This window comes from Chiloscyllium punctatum, chromosome 16 (genome assembly GCF_047496795.1).
Source record: "Chiloscyllium punctatum isolate Juve2018m chromosome 16, sChiPun1.3, whole genome shotgun sequence".
In the NCBI taxonomy this organism is placed as follows: Eukaryota; Metazoa; Chordata; class Chondrichthyes; order Orectolobiformes; family Hemiscylliidae; genus Chiloscyllium; species Chiloscyllium punctatum.
Genome location: NC_092754.1, coordinates 76,992,415 through 76,998,416, shown reverse-complemented (window position 1 = coordinate 76,998,416; position 6,002 = coordinate 76,992,415). Strand labels below are relative to the sequence as shown.

At 42.0% G+C, this 6,002-nt stretch overlaps 1 non-coding gene across 1 annotated transcript; it reads left to right on the top strand.

Annotated features, from left to right (window-relative positions):
• The first annotated feature begins 2,562 nt into the window (after positions 1–2,562).
• Positions 2,563–2,644, top strand: trnas-cga (transfer RNA serine (anticodon CGA)). The gene has a single exon. It is a non-coding gene; the product is annotated as a tRNA-Ser (tRNA).
• Positions 2,645–6,002: the final 3,358 nt, after the last annotated feature.

Sequence of the window (6,002 nt, the reverse complement as noted above, 5' to 3'; positions counted from 1 at the left end):
GGTCTGACTGAATGTGACACAAGAATAGTGAAAGGTTCAGTGTGATCTGGACGCACTAAGTTTGGGGGGTCAAGGTGATAGTGATGCTGTAAGTACGAGTGGGTCAGTCTGATAGTGACACAGTACATTTGAAGGGATCGGGCTGGTAGTGATGCAGTAAGCGTGAGGGGGTCAGCCTGATATTGATGCATAAGTGAGAGAGTGTCAAGGTGATGGTGACGCATTTAGTGTGAGCAGGTTAGAGAGAGAGTGACGCCGTTTGTGAGTGGTGTTTGGCTGATAGGGATGCAGTGGGTGTGCATGTCTCAGGGTGTGAGTGATGCAGGAAGTATGAGGGTGCCAGAAGGATAGTGATGCATTATGTATGAGGGGGTCAGAGTGATTGTAATGCAGTAATTCTGAGGGGATCAGAGAGATACCAACGCAGTAAGCATGATGGGGTCAGGCTGTTAGTGACGCTGTCAGTGTGAGTGCCTCAGCCTAATAATGATGAAATAAATTTGAGAGAGTAATGCTGATTGTCAGGTGATAAGTGTGAGTGAGTCAGGCTGGTAGTAACGCTGTAAGTGTGAGTGTTGAAGATCATAGTGAAGCAGTAGGCGTGAGGTGATCAGTGTGATTGTGGCACAGTAAATGTGAGAGGGTCAAGGTGATAGTGACATAGTAATTTTGAGGAAGCAGTGATGTAGTGACACAGTAAGTGTGAGGCGTCAGTCTGGTACTTACATAATAAGTGTGATGGAATCAGGCTGATGGTGACACAGTAAGTGTAAGGAGTCAGGATAATAGTAACATAGGAGATTTAAGGGCGTGACTGATAGTGACAAAGTAAGTGTTTGGCAATCAGGCTGATAGTGACGCAGTCAAAATGAGGGTCTCGAAGTGAAAGTGGTGCAGTAAATGTGAGGGCACCAGATGGAGACTGATGCAGTAAATTTGTGGGGTTCACGCTGATATTCAGGCGGTAAGTGTGAGGGGTCAGGTCTATAGTGATGCTGTAAGTGTCGGCAGGTCAGGCTGATAGTGATGCATTCAAAGACCAAATGCCCAAGGCTCATTGTAGTGCTGAATAGCGAGACTTCTCAAGGCTAAGACAAAAATCAATAGTTCTCATCCTGGTCATAAATCACAATGCTTCATTTTAAAATTGTCCTCTCCTGCTTCTAGATTCAACAATGAGGGAACAAAATTTAATGGCACCACCCTGTTTATCTCTTCAAATATTTTGCAACTCTCAATGAGATTACCTCTCTTGTTTTGAAACTGTTAAAAAAAGACCGGATTTGCCCACTTTCAATTCACAGGACTAACGTTCATCCATGATATCAAGACTAATCACCATTCGTGGTGTTCCTCATATGGCATTAGTATCTTTCCGAAATTGAGGATTATAATTCCTCATACTGTAGTCCAAGTGCAGTTGAACTGAGCCACAATACATTGGAAATAATGCTTCGTTCTCTTGCCCTGAAAACCTTCTGCAGCTTTCACAACACACTTCTACAACTGCTGCTAGACTTCAATGACTTATCAAAAACTTCTCCAAGATGCAATTCTAAAAATCTGCACATCAGACTTTCTACGTCAAACGTTCGACAAATAATCTCCACACATTTCCCTCCTGACAAGTATGATAAAGTCAAATCGTTGCTATTTATTAAATCATGAGGGACATGGATAGATTGACTCGTCAAGGTGTTTTCCTGCTGGTGAGGAAGTCAAAATTTAGAAAACATCGTTTTAAAATTAGTAGGTAAGGATTTAAAAGTGACGTCAGGGGCAACTTTTTCAGTCGTGTCCAGAATGAGCTGCCAGAGAAATTGTTGGAGACTGGTACAACTGTAACATTTAATAGCATCTGGATGGATATTGAAGTAACAAGGTTTAGAGGAATGTGGGACAAATGTTGGCAAATGGGGCCTATTAATTTAGGATAACTGTCCACCATGGTCAAGTTGGAAAGAAGGGCCACTTTACGTGTTGTATTGTTCAAGGACTTGATGACTCTAGAACAACCGCAAAAACCTTGCAAATAATTCCGTCAAGACGACTTCAAGTTCCAAATCTTCGGTCAATCTTCCTCTCATGTGCTCACAAGTTCATTACCTGATGTCCGAACTTACGGATTAGTTGCTGGATCCATTCCTGTAAATTGGTTCTGCATTCTTTCTAATTCCGATTTTTTTTACGAATGTAGCTAGTGTTTATGGACTTAGCATCAATATTTCTAATACCATATTTTGATGAATAAAAAAAAAACAACTTTGGCACCAGATGATGAGCAATTGAGTCAAAGTCGATCGGACGCAGTGAAACAATGATCCTCTCTTCATGTGGTGTACATCGGTGACTCTAAAATTCGACGAAGAATCATTCCCTCAACTTCAGCTGTGTCAGGATCTAGTTTGCGGTGAAAGCCTGTCAATCTGCTAAGGTAACATTCGACTGGGTCTCTGTAAAGGATTTGGCGAAATCTTTGTGTCTTCACAATTTGTTCTTCAAACAAGTTGCGTATTTCATGAATTAACTTCTTTTACTATGAAAATTGACAGTTGTTCTGTAGCTGTGATGGCCGAGAGGTTAAGGCGTTGGATTCGAAATCCAATGGGGTCTTCCTGCACAGGTTCGAATCCTGTTCACAGCGTTGCATCCTTTAAAATTAATTAATTTCTTCGCAGAATTTGGAATTTCGAGGAGCTTGAGCTTTGCATTCAATCGAAAGTGAATTTTCAACTGTGAAGAATACGAAGTCATTTCAAGACGTCTAATTGAATAAATTATATGTCGAGACACAAAAAGCCACCAACTTCCAACACGAATCAGTTTCAAAACATTTGTCGAACTATCGTGAAATTTGGATGTTCGGGAGTGGGGTTTGGGGGGTGGAATTTAGCAAAACAAGAAGCAATGCAATACATTTACCTGCAGGTGATGAATTTTTTTTTAGGATCAGTTGAAAGTCAAGCTGAGAAAGTTCAACCTAATTTACAACTGACTCTCAAGGCCAATAATCTATTATATCAGCAGTCAATGAATTCGAAAAAGCAACTCAATGTGTGGAAAGGAACTCGACTGATCCAGGTTCCTGCCTTGAGGTGTAATAAGGCAAGGCGACATCAGCGGAGTAGAATTTTCTGGAAATATTAGAAATGGAATGTTAACGGTCTTCTGCTGTCCACATTCGTAAGAAACTGTGCAATAAGAACTGAATTTGAAAATTAACGATGAAAATCAGACTTAGCTCTCTGCTTGTGGTGTAGCATTGTTCAGAACAATAGGTTGTTGTTGAGGCTAAAATTGACCAAAATAATCGAGAGGGATCTTATCCACGGCCTTCGTTGGAGCAGTTGGTGTGGCGAGCTCAGCTTGAAGAACCAAATGCCAATTATTCATCTTGGCCGTCTGAATTGCTTAGTTAAACATACTCCCAGTTTAATGTAAAAACCTTTGCTATCAGAGCTAGATGTTTTCATCTCAGCATGTTCCGATATGAGAAGACACTCCAAAGAGTAGATGTGACTTAAATTTTGACTCCAACGTCAGAGATGTTGACACATTTCTACACCAAAAAAGCACTACCATTGGTATCAAATCAAACTGAATAAAGGTCTAGTTCACTTAGACATTTCCTTTCTGTAGACTCTGCCAATGGACCGTTCAGGCCCGATGTAGGAATAGGGCGTGGTGACATCTGTTCGATGTGGATCACTTCATTCTTGCTCACGATCCATAAACCGTAATTCATATTGAACTTCTTAGCCATCACCATGATAAGTGGTGCATAATGCACAGGTTTGCTTCTCGAAAGAAAGAGTGAAATCTTATTCAATACAGACGCAAATTCAAGTTGTCCCTGATCGACCAGAAGACAGATATCGCGAAACAAAATGAATACAGAAAACAATCAATGTTTTCTTGGAGTCAAAAAGATGTATTGGAAGAACGGAAACATATATTTGGAACTAAAGTCACATACCACTTCCAGACTAAATGTTCTTGAACCGTTATCTTAATTTGACCGTCATGTCCACCTTTGCTGCAAAAATTATCTTAACAACTCAGTACTTTGTGTTCTTTGATATTGTCTTCTTCATGTTTCTCTTGATTTTGAAACTAAAACCGAGCAATAGCAAGGCACCCTATTTCACTTGCAAAGATCAGAAGAAGATCAATTTATAAGAGAACAGAAATAAAGATATATCTGTCTTCCGAGAGAGAACACAGTTACCATTTCGACTCCAAAAATTCTTCTTCAGAAGTCTACGCAATGAACTCGAAATATCCGACCGAAAATCAAAAAAAGAAGCCATAATGCCGCGAATACACCACCCGCAAGCGCATCAAGTCCTACTCGAATATACTGTATTACTACTCTCAACATCAGTGGGGAACGGAACAAAGCTCATTCTGCAGTTGTCCACCTGTTATGACGTAGTTTGTAAAGTCAGAAATATGATTAGGTAAAAAGCGGGATGAAAGCGGGATATCAGAAGTCTGAAAAAAGCAAGTGCGTGCTTTGCTTTGAAGAAGGTTGGCAGTGATGAAAATGGAAATTAACTGCAGTGAGGGGGGCTTAATTAATACTCAGAATCGTTGCAACATACAGGGATGCAATTCTTTTTGTTGGGTTTCTGTTCTGCCATTTTATAATCACGACTGCTGTCTGGTTTGGTTTCCATTCCAGGCTTAGGTGACTGCCTGATGGAAGTTTGCACATTCGCCCAATATCTGTGTGGTAGCTCTGGTTTGCTGCCACATTCTGAACATTTGCAGGTTATTTGGATTCGCCATTGAACGCAAATGGTTACAGAGACAGTGATGTGGAGAGTGTCTGGATAGGACGTACTTCAGAGGAATTTTGTGAACTTAAATAGACAGAGTGGGGTTAGTCTGCAGTTTCCTGGGTGAGCTACATGGATACAGAGGGGTCAGGGTATTCTTTCCTGAGGGAGAGACATTGACAGAGTTTGATTAGTTGCTCTTACCTGTGTCAGTCACGCAGATACAGTCAGTCTGCCTTTCTCCGGGCGAATTTCTTTCACTGAGTGGTGACAGTCTGCTCTTCCCCGCCTGAGTGAAACAGAAAGAGCGGGGTCAGTATTCTCTTCCCTCGATAATTTATGTTGACAGTCTGGCTTCTGTCTTCTCTTCTCTGGCGAGTTACATTGGTAGAGTGGGGTTAGTGTTCATTCATTGGGTGAGTGACATAGACAGAATGGGATCAGTCTGCTCTACCCTGAGTGAATTACATTTATAGAGTGGGGTCAGACTGCTCTTCAGTGAATGACTTATATTGACCGTGTGGGATCAGTCTGCTGAGTTACACTGAGAGTGTGGGGTCAGTCTGCCCTTCCCTCGGTGAGTAACAGTGACTGAGTGGCGTCAGTTTGCTCTTCCCTCAGTGAGTTACATTGACAGAGTGGCATCAGTCTACTCTTTCCTGTGCGAGTTACATTGACAGAGTGGCGTCAGTCTGCTTTTCACGGAGTGAGTTATTTGGACAGTGTGGGATCAGTCTGCTCTTCCCTGGGTGAGTTGCATTGACAGAGTGGCGCCAGTCTGTAATTTCCTAGTTGTGTTAAAGTGATCGCGTGAGGTCAGAGTGCTCTTCCCTGGTTGAGTCACTTTGACGGATTGGGCTTCATCTGCTCTTCCCTGGGAGAGTCATATTAACAGAATGGGGTCAGTTTGCTCCTTTCTGAGTGAGTAATATCACAGACTGCACTCAGTCAGTTCTTCCCTGGGTGGGCTACGTTAAGAGAGTGGTGTCAATCTGCTCCTCGACGGGCGTGTTACTTTCTCAGAATCGTGAGAGTCTGCTCTTCTCTGTCTGAGTTTAACAGCAAGTATGGTTTCATTACTGTCTTCTCTGGATGATTCACATAGACAGAATGGAATAAGTCTTCTCTTCTCTGAGTGAGTTACTTTGACAGAGTGGGGTCAGGCTCGTCTCCCAGCTTGTGTTTCATTGACAGAATCAGATCAGCCTGCTCTTTCCTGGA